A 24,336-nucleotide genomic window follows, 5' to 3' on the forward strand; every position below is an offset into this window, starting at 1 on the left:
TTAGAAGTCATAGGTAAGAGGGGAGAAAAAAAACTAAATGATTTATGGGTAAATTTTTTCACCTTTTCCCAGAATATTATTGTGTGTATTACAGTGAAAAGGGCATAAACTTTTAAAAACTCAAGGACTTTCTCTTTCCTAGTGTAGTAGAACAAGATATTAGAATGAAAAAGAGCAGTAATTTTTTTGCAGTTTTATTTTTTAATGAGCTGAAAACAAGTTGCCAGAATTTCATACACTCTAGCAGAGGGCTGTAGCTTTCAGTTGTCAGAGCAACATATACATTTCGGTGAATTAGGTGATAGAATCGAGTTGCTGAGATTCTGATACACGACAGTAAGGGAGATGAGCTGAGGGTGGTATTGCCACCCAAGCAGGTGTGCAAATAGCATTTCATGAATAAAAACGTTTATTAGGTATAAAAATGAGAGAAAATGAGTGTCTAAAAGCATCTGTTACCTTTTGAGATGATTTAAGTTAGGTAACTAAAATGCTGCTTTTCGAAAACTGAATTTGAATCAAATTCTCATTTTTTCACTTTGGATGGTAGTAATGGTTGCTTTTGGTTCCAGATATTCACTCTTATCCAGTGGTTTGCTTTTAAAATTGTGTTAGCATATCTTCATTGGAGGGTAGCAAAATACGTGCCTTTCAATCCAGGTTGTGTTGAAGTTTGAATGTCCCCATCGAGCAGGTGGTATATGAAAAATGTCTTCATGTGTTGGTGCTGGGTAAGCTTGCAACCCACTGAAAAGCTGTGAAATGATGGAACAGGTTAATGGGGAGTTGAGAGACCCAACTTTAAAGTCAAACATGCACAAATTCTCGCTCTACCATATTCTAACCATTCTTCGCCAAGTTACATGATCTCTCTGATTCTTTTTCCTCATCAATCAGAAAGAGAATAACATGTCCCCTGTAGGGTAATGGTGCGTATTAAATGAAGCATTTAAAGACCACAGTTTTGGCAAGGCTGTTGGCATTGTGTAAACCTTCTAAAAGCTTTGCAACTGTATTTCCAAACTTTGTCATGAGACATCTTCACATGCATAAAGGAAGTAGTTGTAAAGGTCAAGTGCATAAGATTTCAAAAAATTTGTTTTAATAGAAAACACGAGAATTATTTCTTTTTTAATGGAGAAAATACAGAATCGGGAAAGTTTGTTGGGGGAAAATTCAAGTCTGTATTTACCATCTCTCCATCTTGATTCTATCTCCCTTTTGCCATTCTAACAAATGAATTACGAACAACAGAAAATTTTTTTTTTTACTGATGAAAAACTTGATTCTGCAGATTGTTTAAGCTTATAAAGTTCCAGGCAATATTGGTGAGAAAATACACATAGTTTCCTGTAATTTGGAGACTGGTGAAATTTTGAAAGAATGGACAAGAGATAAATATTTGGCACAAGTGGGCAGAAAGTCAGAAAGTGTATCCAGAAAGATGAAATTGCTGACCCACTGGGAAAGCACTATCTTCCTGTTTAAAAATGAAGAAGCATCTGTGGTTTAAAGTAAGAGGAAAAGACAGCCTAACAGAGGTACGAAACTGCAGTATTTTCAGATGCAAGGCAGCTCACGTAAAGGATGGGGCTGGATATATGATGGTAAGGAGTGGCGGCAACTGTGGTCCACTGGGGGACACATCTAAGGAGATTCCAGTGGGTTATTTTGGAAACTCATGAACCTGCCCAACGAAGTTTCTACAGGCTGAATTCGGCCTTCAGTCTTTCCTCCGTCGCTAGTTTATGGGTTCCTCTGCATATGACAACAATTGCAATGGGAACCTCCACACTTCAGCATTATCTCTGCCTCTGTTTCAGTGAAGGATGAATGGGTGGATTTGGGTTTGTGCATTCTTTGTTTCTTCAAGTGCCACCCCATGAAAGAATGTTAACATTCTGCCCTATACACACACTCCATTCCTCGATGAAGTGAAACCTTCCTTTGTTCACTTACTATGTTGCTTTTGATTATAGCAGGTGCAAATATATCTAATAAAATTAAAATTAGTGCCAGTGGATGAAAAATGAAGTTACGCACCAGTGACTTCTTAAATGCTTCTAGATTCAAAGCAGCACAGGTGGAAAAATACCGTATGAAATTCAAAACTGCATCCCTGTTTCAGTTGCAAAACATCTCCCCACAAATTCTCTACCAAATCAGGACCAAATTCTCTACCAAATCAGGACCATTAAGGAAAGAAAAACAATGTGTAGTTTTATTATGTAACATGATCAATTCAGTTGAAAAGGCTATGTGACCAGATGCTTAAATGACAATAAAAAAATTAGCTCTGATAACCCTGATGAGATCATGTTAATTCCAAATTAAAGTAATTTGAACATTCAATATGTTCTTCCCCAAATTCTCTGGCTTCCCAATTTCTCTTCATTTCATAAATAGAAGATATATGTGATTGAAATTTGTGATCTTAATACAGTGTATTTTCTAGTCTTAAAAAAAAAAAGAATATGGATCAGAAATAAAACACTGGTGGAGAGTCCTTTGCTTGCCCTTACTTAGAATTTCATATTTTTGGCAGTGACCGAGGCTCATGTGCAGTCCCTTGAAATGGCAAATGGTTGTTTTTTAAAGTTTTCAGGTCAGAGCAAGCATTTATTGTGAACTCCTAGCAAAAGTAAAGTAGCTTCTCTTTGTTTTTTTAAACCCTTTATTTTGTATCTAGATGGAACTGACCTAAAACTATATCTGGAATTATTCACCTGTAAGAAGGCAAGGCAAGTCAATACAAACAAGGGCATTTTAGCCAGATGCTGAAATTAACCTTCGGAAACTTAGCCATCTAGATGGAGCTGGGCCAGAGCAGCCAGCTGAGCATCTATCACTTAACAGAGTGAGAGGTTTCCCATGCCAATCAAAACAGAACAAGGCGAGGTGATGCAATCCTCACCCCTCTTCCTGATGTGCTCCAGTTCTTCTGCTTCAACAAACCAAAACAATTTTAAAAGCATCTCTTTCTCTGAGGGGAATTTGATCTGAAACATATATCACAAAGTATCACCAAAATAATAGATACGTTAGGATTTAATAATTTCCCTGTTTTATGGTTTTACTCACTTTAAAATATGCAAGTCTCTAACTACATTCCTGAGAACAGTTGTTACACATTTGACATAGAATCAAAACAAGGATTGAGATACCTCACATGTTCTTGACAGCTTGATTTGCAGGCTAATTTTGCATTATTTTTCTCACAATCAGAGGTAATGGTGTAAGGTACATTAATTTAAACCAAAGCTTCAGACATTTCAAGTGCATTTACAAGTAAATATTAAAAGATTTTCATGAAAATTCTACCACAATTCATTTTCTTATGACTGTAACATTTTTTATACATTTAAAACAATTAGAATGTCTTCTAAATTTCTAAAGAAATGTTGATACTTCCTAAAAGTATTAAATTCATAAAATAACTCATCACCCAAAATATAATCATACTATAAGACTCTTAACAATTATAATGCTTGAATACTTGAACTCGCAACATTTTTGTCCAACAAAATTTGAAAAAAAAAATCAATGCTCTGTTATTTGTAAATTAAAACTTAATTGAGTCTCAAATATCTCTTACTTCAATGTGTTTCCATGTTTTCCATTTATAAATGAATATTTTGGGGAAATAAAAGGTCCCATAGATTATATGTTATAATAGTTTAAATTGTGGGATTGTATATTCCTCTAAGAAGTTGATGAATATTACACACTTTCCCCAGAAAAATATGCACATGTATATAAAAGCAAAATTTGCATGCATTCACACAGCTCCTGTTTGTTGAAGACTACTAATGATCTATGAACCCATGATTGCAGATTTTCTGAGAAGGATGAAAGATGTCTAGTGGAAAACCTGCAAGTAGTCCAAAGCCTTAATTTTTGTTTTCATAGTTCAGCCTTCATGGATCTGTCTCATTCTTCCATGTCTCTCTCCTTTGCCCAGTTGCTTCCCTTAACGGTCTCCATCAGGTAAAGCTGAAATTTCCACTGGAACTTAATCTTTTAGACACATTCTGTTAATTTTAAAACTGGGGATATTAAACTTGACCCTAAGTGGGACTTGTGGTTTCCTGTCAAAGGCTACACCATGTGAGGTTTACTTGGAACACACGCTGACATCCAGGTGGCTCTCTGTGGCCTGTTAGGAGACTTATAAGTAAAAGAAAAACTAGAAAGAGCAGGTGTTGACAGAGCCAGCGTATCAGTTGCAAATATTCACAAACAAACTGAAAGGTAGAAAAATGTTATCCTAGTTAAAGGTAGGAAAAAATGTAACTTGATGAAATGACACCATGTCTGTGTAAGTATAAATTTATAACTTAATATGATTACTATTATATTGAAAATGAATTAAATCTAACTTGAATTAAATCTAACTTGAAATACCTTGTGATAAAATGTCACTATAGGCGAGAATGAATTTCAGACCCATTAAACTGCTCTGAGGTTTTCTTGTGCTATAAATGCTACAAAAATGATCCTCATTCTAAAAGAGAATGTATGTCGCCCCTCCCCCCAAAGAAAAACCACCCAATCTGTGTGTGAGCATTCCTAAGATTTTTTTTAGCATCTTGCAATAGGTACTTTAAACACTTATTTTTATAAAGTTCTTTTTGTCAGGCAATATGTATGTTAGAAATTAGCAGTTCCTCCAGTTGTAAAACCTTGACATTGACTATAATTGAGGAGGTTAGTGTTGGCGTGTTCATAAGTATTACCTGTCATTTGAAATATGACAGTGCTGTAACTGCAGGACCTTGGGGATGCTTGCGTGTTGGCACTGCCATCTGACTGCCTGAGAAACTGCCAGACAGGATTCTTAATGCCTGCGACCCTGAGATAATTAACATGGCCCTAGAGGCTTCTGCCTTTTTCATTTGCACACTTGTTTAATAAGATGTTTGCTGCTAGCTATGCTTTCCTCTGATTTAAAAATGAACCTTTAAGGAGAACAAGACTTCAGTCCATTATGTTTTGTTATAGGTATTACCTTGGTGTACAAGTTGCTTATATACAAATTTTGTTGCTTTCCTGAAAATTAAAACATACCCTAAGGTTTCTTCATCTTGCCTTTGATTCCCATAAATGCATTTCATAATGAGTCAAATGACCGATCTGAAACAGCAGCACTTACTTTGACAGTTGTGTTCTGTATCATGGAGACTAGCAAGTGATAAAATAGGAGCCAAAAATAAAAGCAGGCTTCAGCGTAGATTTGATGGGATTTTTTTTTAGTTTTTGCATTCCCAAGGGTGAAGCAAAGAGTTAAAGCAAACTGCTTGCACTTCAAGATAAGACTTATTGATTTACAATTAGCACTGTGTAGAATTTGCAAAATTAGTTTGTAAATTTTGAGTAACTCCTTGTAAATCCAGTTTAAGAAACAAAGGGAAATCCTAAATGTAGTAGTACAAATCTTTAAGGTAAGGAAGCATAAAATTGCAGAGTTTACTATTAGCCAGCCACTGTATTTGTTGCTTCCCAAAGAATTAAAAGATTTTGTATGTTAATGAGATTGGGGATATGTATAAATATATTTATGTATAAATATATATATATATTTATATAAATATATATATAAATATATATATATAAATATATAAATATGTATAAATATATATATACACACACACACATGTATTCTGCTTTCTCCCATTATAAAAGCAATACAAATTCACTCTAGTAAATCTGAAAAGTATTGAAATGTAAGAAACATAATACAAAGTTTCCAAGTTTTCAGATTCTAGAGGTAATGATTGATAAGAGTTTTTCATTCTCTTTTCTTCACCTATTTTTTCTGTCTAAATTTTTAAATAAATATATTGCGAATATTTTTCTATGTCTGTATTCTTCAAATATGTGATTTTAATGACTTCAAAATATTTCCTTGAACTAATATTACAATTTTAAAGAGTTCAAATCACATTTTATCAGACTATTAAATGAGTTAGAGCAAAATTAATTGAAACTTTAAATGAAGTTGCATTTTTATATTGAGGATGTTAATATATCACTAATTATTTGGTATATTCTGTAAAAAAATACTGCTCACAAATACATGCTAGCTATATTTATATGGTGACCATTCTATTTAATTTTGAGTAAACTTGGTAGTTTCTGATTATCAAAAATTTTATCGCTCATTGCTTATGAACATCTACAATGTACCAAGTGTTCACAGAACAAACCTTATTTCCACATTACAGCATCAAAACACAGGCATTACCCATATGAGAGTTCTCTCACAGATACAAAGATGATGTAATTCGATTAACCAATCAACCCACAAAAGGAATTTTTTTTAAAAAAATTCTGGGTCTTTACCTTTTACCGGGGATGTTCATTCCCAGATGTTCATGTGTTTGACTTCCTCACCATGTTCAAATGTCTTTGCTCAAAGTTTTCCTCCTTCAAGTTATTCCTGACCACAAAATTAAAAAGCTCTCCTCCCAGTTTTTTCATTATAGCACTTTCACTACCAGAGATGTTGCTGCAGATTGATCTGTTTAATTGTGTCACCAAGTTATTAAGGAGTCTAAACTCATTCAGAGGTAAATTGGATAACGTTTTATTTTTCTAATCACAGCTTTCAACTCTATTTCCTGTAATAGTTCCTTAAGAGATTCCATAACTCTTCTGTCACTTTAGTTTATTAATGCAGCGTCAGTGTTTAAGACTTGTCTGTTGCTTCCCAGTCAACACAGGCTAAAGACTGTGGCCCACAGTTTCTTTAGAGGGAAAAGTGGTGATGTGATCATGCTCTGTGACACCCCCTTTGTCTAGGACTGAAGGCAGGGATGAGGGATAGATGAGGAATTAAAGTGGTGATGGGGAGGGATCCCTGGTTCTGGCTCCACTGTGTGGTAATGGCTCTAGTGACCTGATGGTTGCCATGAATGTGTTAATAATTTCATCTTAGCTCCCTTATAGCCTCAGGAGCCATCTCTTTTTTTTTTTTTTAACATTTTTTATTGATTTATAATCATTTTACAATGTTGTGTCAAATTCTAGTGTTCAGCACAATTTTTCAGTCATTCATGGACATATACACACTCATTGTCACATTTTTTTCTCTGTGATTTATCATAACATTTTGTGTATATTTCCCTGTGCTATACAGTGTAATCTTGTTTATCTATTCTACAATTTTGAAATCCCAGTCTATCCCTTCCCACGCTCTACCCCCCTGGTAACCACAAGTCTGTATTCTCTGTCCATGAGTCTATTTCTGTCCTGTATTTATGCTTTGTTTTTGTTTGTTTGTTTTTGTTTATGTTTTTTAGATTCCACATATGAGCGATCTCATATGGTATTTTTCTTTCTCTTTCTGGCTTACTTCACTTAGAATGACATTCTCTAGAAGCATCCATGTTGCTGCAAATGGCGTTATGTTGTCGGTTTTTATGGCTGAGTAGTATTCCATTGTATAAATATACCACTTCTTCTTTATCCAGTCACCTGTTGATGGACATTTAGGCTGTTTCCATGTTTTGGCTATTGTAAATAGTGCTGCTATGAACATTGGGGTGCAGGTGTCATCCTGAAGTAGATTTCCTTCTGGATACAAGCCCAGGAGTGGGATTCCTGGGTCATATGGTAAGTCTATTCCTAGTTTCATGGCATTGTGGTCAGTAAAGATGCTTGAGATAATTTCTATCTTCTTAAAATTGTTGAGGTTTCTTTTGTGCCCAAGTACATGATCGATCCTGGAAAATGTTCCATGTGCACTTGAAAAGAATGTATATCCTATTTTTGGGGGGTATAATGCTCTGAAAATATCCACCAAATCTAGTTTTTCTATTGTAGTATTTAATTTCTCTGTTGCCTTGTTTATTTTCTGTCTGGAAGATCTGTCTAGTGATGTTAATGCAGTGTTAAAATCTCCAACTATGATTGTATTCCCATCAATATCCCCCTTTATCTCTGTTAGTAATTCTTGTATGTACTTAGGTGCTCCTATATTGGGTGCATATATATTAACGAGTGTAATATCTTCATCTTGTATCACTACTTTAATCATTATAAAATGTCCTTCTTTATGGCCTTTGTTTTAAAGTCTATTTTGTCTGAAATCAGTACTGCAACACCTGCTTTTTTGGCTTTTCCATTTGCATGGAATATCCTTTTCCATCCTTTCACTCTCAATCTATGTGTCCTTCTTCCTAAAGTGGATCTCTTGTATGCAGCATATTGAAGGTTCTTGCTTTATTATCCACTCTGCCACTCTATGTCTTTTGACTGGAGCATTTAGTCCATTAACATTTACAGTAATTAATGATAGATGTGTGTTTATTGCCATTTTGAACTTATCTTTGCAGTTGAATTGGTATATCCTCTTTGTTCCTTTCTTCTTCCTTTTGTGGTTTGGTAATTTTCCTTTGTATTATCATGGATTTTATTTAATTTTTGTGACTCCCTTGTAAATTTTTGACTTGTGGTTACCCTTTTTTGTAAATCTATTAACCCATTACTATAACTGTTTTTATTAAACTGATAGTAACATGATCTCAAACCCATCCTACTGTTAAAAAAATTTAAAAAAGAAAGAAAAAAAGAAAAAAAAATATTCTGTATTTCCCTGCCTCCTTCTCCCACTCTCAGTGATTTGTATGTTTTCTTTATTTGTAATTCATGAGTTATCACCTTTCCAGTTGTGAGTTTCTCATTTCTGTAGCATCCCGCGGCTTTTCTATTTAGAATAGCCCTTTCAATATTTCTTTTAGCGTGGGTTTAGTGTTGCTAAACTTCTGCAGCTTTTTTTTTTGTCTGTGAACTCTATTTCTCCTTCTATCCTAAAGGATAGCCTTGCTGGATAAAGTATCCTAGGTTGCATCTTTTTCTCATTCAGGGCTTTGAATATATCTTGCCACTCCCTTCTGGCCTGTAGTGTTTGTGTAGAGAAATCAACTGAGAGCCTTATGGGGGTTCCCTTGTAATTTACTCTTTGCTTTTCTCTTGCTGCCTTTAGAATAATTTCTTTATCCTTGACTCTGGCCATCTTGATTATGATATGTCTTGGTGTGGGTCTATTTGGATTCTTCCTGTTTGGGACCCTCTGAGCTTCCTGTACTTGGATATCTGATTCCTTCTTTAAGTTTGGGAAGTTTTCAGTTGTGATTTCTTCAAAAACCTTTTCAATCCCCTTTGATCCTTCTTCCCCTTCTGGGACCCCTATTATGTGAAGATTGGGACGCTTTATATTATCCCATAGGTCCCTTATGCTATTTTCATTATTTTTTATTTGCTGATCTTGTAGTTCTTCTGAATGGGTGCTTTCTATTGCCCTGTCTTCTAGATCACTAATTCGTTCCTCTGCGTTATCTAGTGGGCTTTGCACAGCTATTAGATCATTCCTCATCTCTTTCAATGAGTTTACCCATTCTACTTGGCTCTTCTTTATAGCTTCAATTTCATTTTTGACATATTTTATTTCTCTAAGCACTATCTCTTTTAATTCCTTCAGCAATTTGATCACTTCTTTTTTGAAATCTTGATCTAGTAGGCTATTGATGTCTATTTCATTGATCTTCCTTTCAGGGGATTCCTCTTGTTCTTTTAATTGGGAAAGGTTTCTCTGCTTCTTCATCTTGCTCATACCTCTCTGGCACTGTGGTTTATGGAGTATCAGTTGTCTATTTTGGATTTTAAGGATTTTATCTATCTAATGCCTATTTAGGAATAGAACTTAGGGGAAAAAAAGAAAAAAATAAGAGAGAGAGAGACAGATTTTTAAAAGAAGGGAGAAAAGAGTTTGAAAACAGTGTATAATGAATAATAGAAGAGCGAGTTGAAGCAGAGTATTAATCGGGTTGAGACGTCCTTTTAAAACGAGCGTCCTTCTACTCTGCCATCTTCCAGAAGTCCCCTCCACTTACTGTTCAAACACACCTTATCTTCTTGAAAAGCTTCTTTCAAGCACCAGGCCTGAAGTTTGTCAGCATCTTGAACTGGGCTGAGCCGAGCCGTGCACCGCAGCAGAAAAGCAGGAGCCATCTCTTAAAAGATCTTTCACCTTAGTTGTGGTATATGATCTGCACCCTATAACTTGGTTGATTGTCCCTTTACTTGACCTAGCAGCTACCTGGGCTGCCCTTTCTCTAACCATACGCTCCCTCACGTGGAGCCCAAGGGACTCCTTCTAAACCCTTAGAACGCCGCAGAAGAGGGTGGGGATACTCTTGACCTCGGTCTCTTTAAGCCAATTTTTTTAATCCCTAAGAAATCTCTGGACAAAGAGTGGGCATTAATCACTATATTCATATTCACCACATTTCGGGAATTACTCTCCTTCATAACAGTAGTTGAGGAATTAGACAGAAAAGGACTGAGTACCTATGCTCCTGGAGTATTTTAAAAATACCTTCAACATGTTCTGCTCTGGTGGCAGGCTGGTGGGTACCGTAGTTCATGAAGGATTGGTCATGAGCCGAGGACAAGCTGGGAGCATTCTCTCCATGTCAACACCCGGTCTTCTTGAGTCAGTCTCTTGGTGCACTCCTCACTTGCCCTGGGGAAAAGGAAAGTAGAGGCAAGGACAGTGGTTCTCCTTACAGTTCTCCTTACAATGACTTCACTCCAGCATCCTGCCTTCTTGCCGTCTCACCTTCCCTGAAGGATAGTGGGTAGAGTGGGCTTTTGGTGATGTTAAGACTGGCTCTCTCATTCAGAGTGTAAACTACCATTATCATTGGATAGTACAACCTTTTTGAAAAATCTAGAAAGCTTTTTTACTCACCAATAGAAACTTCTTAGTCTGTTATAACCTTCCCTTTCCCCTTCTAATCTGTACAGAACCATTCTTCCTATTTCTTCCTCCCCAACAGACAAGTCTTGTTTTCTATTCTGCTTTTGCTCATAGATTGTCATTCACATAGAAGAGCACACCATTCTTACACACTTCTAAACCTTAGCCATATTAAAGAAGAATTCCTTTCCATTATGTGCCAGTGAAGCTCTTCTTGTCAAGGTCATTAGTCGTCTCCAGGTTGCCAAATGTCATAGTCATGTCTTAGTCTTTGTGTAATTTAACCTGTTAGCAACATTGACACAGCTGTTCTCTCCTTTTTTTTTTTCTTTTGAAACACTTTTTTTTGACTAATATCAGAGATAACACATTTTCATGGCTTTTTCTTCTCCTTCTAACCTCTGAGCTGAAATATCACAGCTCTCACTCCTTGGAACTCGTCTTTTTTCCCTTTATGCTCACTCCCTATATGAGTTCATTCAGTCCCAGGGCTCTGAATAGCATCTGTAATTCGGTAGCTTCTGAATATATACTCCCAGCCCAGACCTCTTTGCTGAACTTGAGACTCCTGTATACAGCTACTTGTCTGGCATTACTACTTAGATGCCTAATAACATCTCAGGCTTCTGAGCTCCACAACAAAGCTTGTAAAACCTCATCACCACACCACCTACAGGCGTACCTGTTCCTCCAGTGGTCTTCTCCTTTTCAGAATTTTCCATTTCTCTTGGTTCTCAGTTGCAAACTATGGAACATCTTGAGTCTTCTTTTCCCCCATGCTGCATCCAATTCATAAGGAAATCCTATTCCCCCTTTCTAAGTATATTTAGGATGTGATTCCATCTTACCACCTCCACCTCCACCACCCTTAATGAGCTCTCCTTAGTCATTGAGATGATGACCTAACTTGACTCCTTCTTTTACCCTTGCTCCCCTACAGTCTATTTCCCACACAGAAGTTGGGATGTGCCTTTCAAAAATGAGGTCAGATCACATCATTCCTCTGTGACTTCACAGACTTGGACTTAATCTTCTACAGCTCCACCTCTTCCTGCTCTGTACTTGAGCCACACCAGCATCTTCGTGTACATCACATGTGCATGTTCACTGTTAACGACTGGTGCAAGTTTCTTCAGTTAAGTCAAATGCTGCTCAATTAGTTTCTATCCAATTTGAAATAAGACATACTCTGGTACGAGGCAAACACAGCTCCACTTCAGAAGCCTTCCACTTGTGACCTTCTCAAATTAGAATTGTCTGTCCTTGTGGCCACGTTCTCCTATTTATTTCAGGTCTCTGTTCAAATGTCATCTTACCCTTTCTCCATTACTCTCTAGCCCACCTACTGTGCTTTATTCCTCCAGAGCACATATTTTCATTATTGATCGTACGTCATTGTGAGGACTTAAGAAAGTGAATTCTAGAGTCAGACTGCCTAGAATTAAATTTTTGCCTCCCACTGCTTGCTTTATGACTTCGGACATGTTCCTGAAACTTGCTGTGCCTGGGTTCCTTATCTGTAAATTGGAAATAATAGTTCTTATCTCACAAATTATTGTGAGTTCACACAAAGCACGTAGAGTACCTGGTATCAGTAAACATTTAGTAAGTGTTGGTTATAATACTATGCACTATTTTTACTGTCTTTTATATATTTTTTGTTTAATATCTACCTACTCTTGTTGGAATATAAGTTCCTTGGGTGTCATGTTTACTGCTGTATTCTCAGTACCCAGAAACATTTCTGGCATGTTGTAAGTGCTCAAGAAAGAATTGCTGAAAAGTAGAATGACTGAATAATAAATGAAGTCACACTAAATAAATGAAGGGTGCATAATTTGCCCTATGACCAACCCCTCCCCATCACTCCTCAGGTCCAACTGGACCCCTGGGTGTCTCCTTGAGCACGTTAGTTCTACACAACCTGTTGCATATGTCAAGTTCCTATTAAACGCAGTAGAGTTCAGGTGTAAGATGAATTGGTTTGTTAAGTAGGCAAGTTTTAAGAAGAAAGTGGATCTCAAAATAGCTTTAAGTGGGGCATAAACTTTTATAAGTTGGTGGGAAAGAAGAGGATGAAGAAAATTAAAAGTAGAGAAACAGTGGTCATGAGAAAGGCCACTCTAAGTTCAGTCAGTCAGGCAAGGGTGCCCTCAACGGGAGGGAGAGCGATTTAGGATAAGACCCGACGCAGAGGCCTGGGACAGAGGACAAGGGCATCTGATTTTATGCTGTGGGCCTTTTCTCCTGCCTCAACATTCTAAATGGGGACAGTGCTCTTCTGTTGGTAAAATTTGCTCAATAAGCAAAAAAAACTTTTTAAAAAAGGCAAGCTATGATTTCTCTTTTGCAAGAAAAAAAAATTAGAAATGGAGGTGTTTTCGATGAATATAGCAGTGATGATATCAGAGTGTTAAGAACTGGAAAAGACACTGGTTAGAAGTATGTGACTTCAAGAAATTCAAACATTTGGTTAAACAGAAGGCATATTTATGTTTGATTAGGGTTCTTCTGCTATTCAAAACTTTCAAGTATGTTCCCCAGATCTCCAGTGTCAGAATCATTTGGGAAGCTCATTGAAAATGTAGATGCCAGGGTCTCACGGTAGCCTGACCTAATCTGAATTTCTGTGGTGCAGCTCAAGAGTCTGCATGTTAGGAAACCCCTTCCTCTCTGCCAGCATGTGCTTTGCTTGCTGAAATTCAAGGATGCATGCCTTTAAGTTGTTTAGAGAGGGCAGGTAAAGCAGGTATTCCTACCCAAAAAAGAAGTTAATTAAAAGATGGAGGGATACTCAGTAATTTCACTAGTTCAGGAATTTGGAAAGCATATAAATTCCTTTAATTTATTTTTCATTTCAGTTATGGTAATATGCACTGGAGTGAGTAAATGTTTAAAATCTTAATTAGAATCAACATGCTACTAAATTAGCTTTCAACATTTTGTTTGTTTAAATATTTATCTTTAGTGTCTTCTGACCATTTTTATGTTTTGTTTATATTTACCACTTTCATATTTATACCCATTTTATATTCTTTTTCTAATTATAAAGGTAATTATGGTCATTTTGACAGTATAGAATATTTAAAAAATACTGACTTTCAACCTATACTTTTACAAAATCAGGCTCACACAAGATACACTGTTTTGTAACCTGTTTTTATTTTTATTTTTTTTAACATTTACTACTTTAAAAGTTTTCTCATATTATAGTAAGATACTTTCCTAATGTTCCTACTGGCCAATATCATATTTTGCAGACCATGCTTTTTCAGCTTCCTTGCTACTCAACAACAGTGACATAAATATCCTCAAATAACTTCTGTTTGCTCCTGGGCTTAAGTTGTGGTGTCTTTTCTCTCTGCACGGGATCCTCACACAGTCACTCCTCTGTACCCATCTCTGTCTCGTTCTTTGAGAGCTACTCTAAGTACACGTGGCAGGCAGTACTTCCTGAGAGCTGACAACGCCGGCCGGTCCTAGGACTCTGCTCTGGCCTCCTGTAGCCAAACTTCTCACTCGAGGAGTCGGGACGCCCAAAGACTCAGTGTGTAAAGAAACAACACTCTCTTTTAAATTTAGATAGCTTATTTCTCGCACAGAGAACAAAAGCAGGGTGAACCAAGGTGCTGGCTCTCTGCATGGCTTGGCTCCCAGGACAACAGTGAAACCAAAGGGGTTGGATGATGTGATGAAGTAGCGTGAGTGCTGGGCACCTTTCTGCTCATACGCTTCTGTGCTTCATGTAAGCTGCGTGCAGTCTGCAGCTGTGCCCTAGGTGGAAGGGCGTGGGGAGAGAAAGCTTTACACCTCAGTGGAACCTAGACAGTGAGAAATTCTCTCATGATGGCATCTCTAGAAGATAGAGAGATGGGAAGGAAATGGCCTTGGTAGCATCTCCTCTCAAGCCTCCTATGTGTCTTTGTTTTTTAATGGAAGAATAGTCGATTTGCAAGGTTGTGTTAATTTCTAGTGTACAGCGTAGTGATTCAGTTATATGCATATATATTCCTTTTCATATTCATTTTCATTACAGGCTGTTATTGCATGGTATTGAATATAGTTTCCTGTGCTATACAGTAGGACCTTGTTGCTTATTTTATGTATAATAGTTAGTATCTACAAATCCTGAACTCTCAATTTATCCCTCTACCCACCCCTTTTCTCCCCTGGTAACCATATGTTTGTTTCCATGTCTGTGAGTCTGTCTCTATTTCATAAATAAGTTCATTTGTGTCCTTTTTTTTTAAGATTCCACATATAAGTGATATCATATAATATTTTTCTTTCCCTTTCTGGCTTAATATGTTGATCCCCAGGTCCATTCATTTTGCTGCAAATGGCATTATTTTATTCTTTTTTATGGCTGAGTAGTATTCCATTGTATATATACACCACAACTTCTTTTTCTAGTCATCCATGAAGCCTCCTATGTTTTCATATTTTTGGAGAATCACAGGGTGTTTAACCAGGAGTTAGATTAGCTAGGGTTAAGCCTTGTCCATATGGCTTATGTAAAGATAGGCAAAGTTACTGGGGCTCTGTGGTCAAGTGATTCCTTCACAATTGGGCCCATGTGGATCCCAGAGTTCCCTCACCCACAGACTGAGCTCTATGGGTACCTGAACCTAGAATTTGCTGCCCAAGTGACCTCATGCCTGCTACTGCATCCTGTTGGAGCCTCTTTCTTAGGTCCGTCATTCTTAAGGGGACTGAGTGCTGCTATGTGCACCTTCGTCCTCAGGAGTGACCATGCAGGAGTGTTTGTATGGGTCTGCAAAGAACTTGGTATTAAGCAGGCAAGAGTATCTGCATGTATGCAGGCCTGGGTTGGACAGAGCTATGAAATCAGAATCAGACTGAGTGAATGAATGAAGCCTCTGCTGCCTAGGAGGAAAAACTTAAGAAAGGCAGGAAGGATGAAAACTCAAATGTATCTTGTTTCCCCCTCTTAACCTTGGCCCAGTGATTAACTCAGAGTGTAGATTCTCATCCTTTGAAAGAGGCTGCTCTTAGATGAGGAGAAAGTGCCATGGGGTTTTAGTTGTCATTGGCAGTCCAAAATCTTGAGCCTAGATTTTTGTTAAAGCAAAAGTCAAATATTAGAAATCCTTACTTAAAATCATTAAGTAGAATATTTTTTTCAGATTCCTGGGAAGGATACTAAAGAAAAACTTGCACATTTATATTCTTGGAAAACTTAAAAAACACTGCTTTAAAGAGTGAAAAAAAATTAATGATTTTACATGGAATTATTGTAATAATCAGCTCTATATTGAATAAATAAAGTAAGTTTATGGACATTTTAAGTAAGACTCACCTAAGGCATAATTTTATTGGATTTAAGAGCTGAGGACTTTCATATTTTTTCTTCTTTTAGTTTCACATGTATAGTGACCAAATCATTGAGCATGCAAACTTGGACACTTTTGAAAGCAAAAAAGTGCTATTAATAATTGTGTTGGAGCAAGAGGTGTAAATGGGGACTGTCCAAAGCAGGACATGACCACAGTTCTATCCACGGGTGACTGCAGAATTATACCAAGTCAGAACAAACAAATAACTCTGTTTGTTGACTTGGTCATGTGGTGGGATCACATGAAGTTGTGAGCTAGGGGCATTCCTTTTCTTGGTCAGTGAAAACACTGAACACTTTTTTAAAGGAAGAAAACAAATATTTGCTTTCTTCACATAGATATCATTTGGTACATTATTTATAAATTTTGAAAGGAATTACACAGAGCTCTCAGGTTTTTCATTTTAAATGTGGCATATTTTTCATGTAAACTTTTTTTAGGTGAATGTCATGAATCATAAAAAAAATAGGAAACATGCTGTTCTACTCTGTATTCTTTGTGCTTGAGTATTTTGACAATTTACCATTATTTTGCTAGTTTTAAAATTACTAGAGAGGTGAGCAGAAGAAAACAGTTTATGGTGCTCTAACTGCAGGAAGTTCTGTTTGTGAAATGTTTGCTGAGTACCAAGAGTTGAGTAGACAGCAAGAGAGCTGTATTCCATTTTCCTGCACCACTTAAACTTCTTTAGACCTGGCTTTGATGCATATACATATCTTCTTGTTCTTTCATTCATTTATTCTTTCCTTTTTATTCTTTTAGTTTTCCAGGGGAATAAATTTTGTGCAAGCTTATTCCAGCACTCTGTACTAACAGTGGAGACTTCATAGTTTCACTTGGCAAAGCTATATAAATCTTAGAAAAGAATGCACACATGTGTGTGATTACAAGCACACACAGACACACACACACTCACACTCTTCCATACATACAGCTTAACCCCAGCCCACGTCAATCTATTTAACGTCTCTTTTTGGGTGTTGCAGAGACTCCTGGACTAACACGTCCAAGTCTAAATTTATAATCATTTCTTTCCGAGCTGTTCCTCTCCGAGTACCATGTTTTAATAAATTGGCGCCATTTGTCCATCAAAATACCTAAAACTCAGAAACCAACTAATTAGTGGAATAATGTCATTGCTGTTTCTCTCCCAAGTAGTCTGTAACCTTTATGAGAACAAGGCCAGATTTTGTTTTGTGTTTTCTTATTGTTACATTTCCAGCATTTAGCAGCATGCTTAGTATAAAACAGGTGCTAAGTATTTGTGGAATCAAGGACTAGACATGTAATTACACCTTGTAGCCTGTGAGAGTCTCCTCAGAGGTACCATTTCCCCAGAGTGTCAGAGTGATGAAGACATGGATTCTCCATAGTAGAGGTCTGAAGACCTGCTTTGCACCTCGCTGCCCTATCCCAACCCCCACTTCTTAACTTGGTGGTGTTTTCTGAGTATCATTTTCTACCTCTATACCTCTATAACAATAATAATCTCTTTTCCATCTACCGTAAGTATATTATTTCAAGGATCAATTGAGATAATAAATTTGAAATGGTTTTGTAAACTGTGAAGTTGTATAAAAAAGTAAAGCCATTTACTTATAAAATTCTCTCTCATACTTTTATAGGCAAGTCCACAACATAATATTCAGTCTCCGTGAAGGGTGTTCATTCTTTGGTTTTTTTAAGATACACAGTATTAATCCTGCACTAAGATATGCAGAACCCCATATTTAAAAACACGCATCAACTCAAGGCCTGGAAAATGTCCATGCCTGAGCACACACCAAGTAACTGTAGATACAGTGTCTGCATGCCACTGCATATTTACAATACATTTTTATTCATTTGCTCTTTGCTGCCTTAATTTTTCTGTCAGCCTGAAAAGTTGCTTTTTATTCATGCCATGGCCTTATTTTCTGCAACTGCCTCTTGGAATACATTATGATCGATATTTTGCATATTGTGGATATAGCACTTTTCAGTCTGAAAATTCACTTTTCATGCTGATGCTATGTTTTCTAGGTCTGGTGTCTAGAATACATTATGATCAACAACCTTTTAGAGTCTACTTTTATTCATTTGCAATTTTTGTACAAAATAAATCCAGTATAATTAATGCTTTGAGTGCCTCTAAGATGTTGGTATATAAGGAAATCTACATTTGCTCTCTGGAGGTGGAGGAAGCCATGTTCAGTGTTTGCTGTTTTGGGGGATATATGTGTGCAGAATGACTTACAGTTTTCCTCAGAGTTTTCCTTCTTTCTCTAAACACCCTCTAGTCATCAACTGCACACAACTTTGAGATCTTTGAACTTTTGTTAAGATTGCTGGAAGCCATTATCAGGACCATAATAGTAACTTATCTGTTTAGTGAGTCCTAGTAACCCTTTGCTCATGGATGACACTCAGACAAAAATCCTTCTAAAATACAAAGAGATGAGCACCCTCAGAAGCATGGTTTCCATGCATGTCTTTAACATGTTTAGCCAGGGACACTTTGTTAGATCCTTACTTTGGTTAGATTCTCACTTCATTCCCTCTAAGCTTTAATGTACACATGTAGGCTTCAGAGATACATACTAATTGGTGGTAAAGAATGGAGTATATCTTTACAGTTGCTTCCAAAAGGGATTTTTCTATTTCATTTTAGGTCTCAATATCAGATCTTAAACAGGAATCAAATGTATCAGAGATGAAAAGAATGAGTGGAATGCAGTCTCTCCCTCCATCAGTCAGAGACCATCCTCCTCTTACAGTGTTTGTGTTGCCTCTATTGCTACCTCATATTTGTTCAAATATTCAGACTATAAATGGACTTCTTATCTATCGTATTATCTATCTCATGTTTTGCAAGGAAACACTGCAACTGTTGTCTTTGTGGTAATTCATTCATTATGAGTTTTGAGCTGCCACAAAAAACTCAAAACATTCATGAAAACCTGTACAGTCTTAAGCCTAGAAAATGCATGCGTTTGTCACTGGTAACTTTTAGAGCATAAAATCTGATGTCTTTGAGCATTTATAAAGGGAGGAGGTTCTAGTTTTAGTTGTTGATGGTGTTCCAAGTGGCACGTAGATTGTTGACAGTTTTAAAGGAACCTACTAATTTTATAATAGCTTTAGGTATTTTTGGTTTCTGAGAATGCCCCAATGTAAAATTAAAAAGCCATGCCTTTATCATTTGATATTTTTTTAACAAGTGCAATTGGTAGACTGGGTGTTCAACTTTTGGAAACTAATGAACTTTACAATACTATGTTTATATCGTTACTCTTTTCTGTAGGGCCATGTTGCTTGATTGAATCTATACAAAATGTAGATAGAAGAGAATCTTAAACATATCAAGGTGTAGCAGATCTTTCTTGAGTTTTTTTCCCCTAGCATTTTTCACTCTTGGATCTTAATTAGTACTGCTTTTTATAGTCTGGATTTTTCTTTTTGTTACTGGTTTTGTTTTGTTTTTTTTTTTTTTTCATTTTGTTGAAATTTCTCTTTGAGTAATTGTAGTGATGTAAAGTCAAGGGATAAACTTTCTATTTTTTTTTAATGTTTGAAAATGCTTTTATTTTCCCTTCATAATAGGCTGATGTTTTAAATATTTATAGATTCCTCAGGTTATATTTTATTTCTCTAATCCAGCTCCAGCCATGAAGACTTTATCTTCTAACATAAAACTTGGCTGATAAGACCTCTTTTAGTTGTTTGGTTCTTAGTACTTTGTAGAAAATCTGTTTTTCTATAAAAACATTTAGAATTTTCTCTTATTTTTTTGAACTTCTGAAATTTGTTATATAACTAAATTTGAGTCTTATTTTTATACTGATAGCACTCAATGTTTACTCTATCTCAAGCCATAAATACCATTTCCAAGAAAATTTCTGTTAGTTCATTTGTTCTCTGTTTTCCTTCATTATCTTTGTTAACTCCTAGTATTCCTGTCATGTCTTAGGGATCTCCAGGACCTTAGACTATGTATATATATGGATGGATGTATAGATAGATCGTTCTTTTCTCATTTTCCCTCACATATGGAGAGATGTTTTTGATTACTTGTCTTTTAGGTTACTAATTTGGTCTTTACTGGTGTCCATTTTATTTTGTCAAAAACTATGAATGGTCTGAGATTTCAACCTACTTTCAGCTCACAAGCTAGCCTGCCAAAGTTTCGTAGATACAAAAGACTCTGGGCTAGAGACTTAGAAATGTATTACTCACAGCATCACAAGTGGTCTACAGTACATTTGTGTCAGTTCCCTTCTCCTAAGTCCCATGGGGTGATTGCTCAAACATCAGAGAAACTCTGAGCTTAGAGGACTGGAATCTTCTCAAGTGAGCATGAAGCCCTCTGCTCTGGAGGTAAATGTCATCTCTGTCTTCCAAGGCTATAAGCAAACCAACCTTTCGCTCTGAAGAGAAACAGTATCCCTATTTTCTAAGGCTTCTTAATATTCAAATAATCCTTGAAAAAACAGTTCAGAACAAAAGGCAATCTGTGCCTTGTTTCACTAGAGGTGCAGAAATATGAGAAACTCAAGTATCTTTCTGTTCACCGTTTTATCTATCCTTTACATTTTTTTCAACTTTGGAAATTTTTTAAAGTTTTCTGAATCTGTTCACTGCCTGATTAATTTTTACAATCCTGTTCTATACACACATACAACACGTGTGTGTATATATATATTCTGGGAAATTAACTGAAAATTAATTTTTCTTTAATTTATACAAAACTTTTAAAAATCTAGCTGGGATTTATGTTCCTGATTATTGTATATTAAGTGTTTAAGATGACTGTTTATGTTTCTGATGTTACTAACTAGTTTTCCAGCTTTTACTTATTAAATCTCTGATTTTTCAAGTTTTAAAATACTGCCTTTTTCATGTTCTTAGAACAGATTTATTTGATCATCATATTTCTATAGATCTATAAAATTAAAAGCCACTATCAATTGTTTTACCCTCTTTCCACCTATACCAAATGAGCTTTATGAAAATGAAATAGAATAGGTATTTCCTTCAGCAGTGTGACAATGGTGGTTGTTCAGTCAGGGACTTTGGTAAGTAAAGCTTCTGTTTTTTTCTTATCTGATTGATAGGTCTGTAATAATTTCATTCTTTAAATATTTATTGAGAGTGTACTTAAAGTCGTGGTACATATATAAACATGCAACTTTCTCCCCCACAAAATCTAAAATAAATCAGACACTATGTAAACTATGTCAATTTACCCAAATTCACTTCCAAATTTGAGTGAGTCAGGTTTTAGATAAAATCTTATTAAAATCTTCGGCATAGTTTTCCCTTTAATATTTTGATAAAATGCTACAGATCAAAGAGTGAAATTACCTGACACCATTTTAGATGATTAAAGTATAGATGAAAAGTTCTGGCATTTTAGTTTTTCCCAATACCTGTATCTGATATTCACCTTTCATATATTCACAACTGGCAAATGCCTAAATGCCTAGTTTTAAATAACATATTTGTGTGTGACCTTTTTAGAAAATTACCAGTGTCTTTGTTTAGAGTGCAGAGGGCATGGATTTCACAGAGCATTTCCCACTAAATGGAGTCTATTACTCCAATATCACGGCCATGTTGTCAGGAAGTGGCACTTCATTAAGATAATGTGACCTTTAGAATATTCTTCCAACCTTTTACTGTGTCTTTGGTAGTGGGATTTGTGCTTTAATTTCTATGGCTTTTTGATAAGTTGAAAATGAAATATAATTGAAGGCTATCCTCTTTATTTCCCTTCGGTTATGCATTGTGTGTGGGTTTTGTTTTTTCCCCTTCTTTAAAAATGGCAAAGAATGTCAGGTGAAGGATTTTTGTTCAAACTAGGGATTGTCTACCAGGAAAATGTCTTTTAGAGTTAAGATCAAATTGGTAAGTTTATGCCTATTGTGGAAAGGGAGAAAATGGCTGTGTAGAAGAAAGCAAAAATTGTTCTCTTCTCTACCACATTTTCAAAAATGTTGAGAAGGGCCCCCAAGGATTTTTCTTGTTTCAGGATCACAATGAAACAATTTTTTTTCAGTGTGCTTACTGGGGTAACTTAAAATTGTTCATTAAGAGCCATCATTGAAAGCAGAAATTTAACTACTAAAACTACTTTTATGGATGAGCCAAAGTAGGCGATTTAGTGAAACAAGGAAAAGAGACGACCGTTCTGGTTACACCAGAGTGGCATTTCTCAGGGACTACTTATATGTCACTTGGTTTATTTATAGGGCTGCATTTTATGACCATAACTGAATCTTTCACTTGAGTATCCCGAAATATACCAAGTATGGTTTCTATTTTAATTTGTAGATAGTTTCATGTGCCAGAGCATGTATTTTTTAATCACATCTCTAACAGTTTTAACATTGAGATTATCTTTATATTTAAAATGGAGCATTCATATTCATGTTACACCCATAGAATGGCAGCATTGTGTAAAATGGCAGAACCATCTGGTAGCAAGAAAGCTGAATTAGAGTTTTTGGTTCTTCTACTAGACATGTGGCCTTTGACAGACTATTTAGCTCCCCAAGCTGTAGTCTCTATTAGAAAAATAACAGGGTAAGTTTGGAATGCATTCATTTACAAGTAACAGAAAATCTAGTTATGTTACCAGGATGAGGGGAATAAAAGTTACCTCGGTTCTTAGTCACCTGAAAAAAATGAATGTTTAACAAGAAAGAGCGTGATATAAACAGAAGATTTTATTAGTGAAGTAAAAAGGTAGTAAAATATAGTTCACCCCAGGAATTGGGGGCAGGACAATCCAAGAGAGGAAATATGGTGCTGCTCCTTTGTTTCGTCTGTCTTATATCCTGGCTTAGGGGGCGGTTTTTTGTGATTGATTGATTCATGGCTTATGTTCCTTGTGCTCAGGCACGCCCATCTGTTCTGTGCGAGTTCTTACCCATGATGCACACAGAGATACCTATGGGAGGGGGCTCAAACTGTGATGTTAATTACATTATAATGCACATTAGGTCAAGTTAAGCTGAGTCCTTTTCTCTACTGTGCAGCCTCAGTGTTCAGTCCTAGCCAGTTTCTTTGCTGGCCCTCATTTATAGAAAGTAAAAATTTTGGAGCCCCATATCCTGAGCGCAGGTGTACTGTTATTTTCTGAGTTGCTCCTTCCCCCTTCGTCTCCCCTTACCCGGTGCTCATTTCTATCTAACTGCCTAACAGTTACAGTGGTTTTAAAAACAGAGGTTGATTTTTCTGATATGACTAGAAGACCAGAAATGGGTGGTCCTGGGCTGCTGTAGCTGCTTACTGCTGTCATCAGGGATTCCATTATTTTTGTCTTTCCTCTCTGTTTGTGGTTGTGGCCCCACTGTCACAAAATAACTGCTAAACTTCCATGTATGATGTCTGCCTTCCAGGCAGGATGAAAAGGAAAGACAACATTGTTTTTTCCTGATGAAGTTTCACTCTTTTATTGAGAAAGGAGATTTATCCCTAGTAGAGAGCTTTTTATACTTCATTAGCTAGAATTATATCACTTACTGTCTTCTAGCTGTGCGAGAGGGTGAAATCAAGCTTTTAGCTTTCTGGACCCTAACAGGAAGACAAGGGAAGAAGCTGCTGAGAACGGGTGTTGATTAAGCTGTTCTGTAATATGAGCCACAACTGAATACTGTATAATCAAGTTTCTTTAATATAGTGAGGCTCTAAGAATAATACCAGTTCAGTTGAAAGGAATTAATACTTCATCGTATTTTATTATGGCCACATCCAATTGAGAATGTTATCTTAAATTCTGAGTACATATAAGAGTTAATGTACCCTCAGAAAATTGGGGGGATGTGAGTTGTGTTGAAATTATGTCATGTAAGAAAGAACTGAAAGAAGTGGGGTTACTTTACTTGGAGATGAGTTATCCAACTGTTTGAAAGGGGAAATACACTTATTATGGGTTAACAAAACTGGGCATCAGTGAGGAAGACAGATTTGGGGTCAGTTTGAAAGAACTTAAGAATCAGGGCTGTAAACTTGTACTTCTGTTAAATTAGAAATAACATAACAATCTATTGAATCCTGCAGATTGAGGATGGAAACTTCTCAAGATGATATTTAGTCCCCTCTAGCTCTAAGATTTCACGATTCTTTTCACTTATGATTATGTCCTGTATTAGTCATGGTTCTCCAGAGAAACAAAAACAATAGAATGAGTTTGTGTGTGTGTGTATTAGAAGGAATTGATGGGCTCATGTGATT

At 36.3% G+C, this 24,336-nt stretch overlaps 1 protein-coding gene and 1 long non-coding RNA gene across 6 annotated transcripts in view; one reads left to right on the plus strand and one right to left on the minus strand.

The window, feature by feature from the left end:
• Positions 1-24,336, plus strand: part of NAALADL2 (N-acetylated alpha-linked acidic dipeptidase like 2) — a 1,170,852-nt gene that overhangs the window by 481,851 nt on the left and 664,665 nt on the right. The window lies entirely within an intron of this gene.
• Positions 179-11,678, minus strand: LOC140696415 (uncharacterized). Its single transcript, XR_012072706.1, has 3 exons — positions 11,445-11,678; positions 10,379-10,525; positions 179-755 (listed from the first exon to the last, which is right to left on the minus strand). It is a non-coding gene; the product is annotated as an uncharacterized lncRNA (long non-coding RNA).

The sequence above is a fragment of the Vicugna pacos genome, chromosome 1, assembly GCF_048564905.1.
Source record: "Vicugna pacos chromosome 1, VicPac4, whole genome shotgun sequence".
In the NCBI taxonomy this organism is placed as follows: Eukaryota; Metazoa; Chordata; class Mammalia; order Artiodactyla; family Camelidae; genus Vicugna; species Vicugna pacos.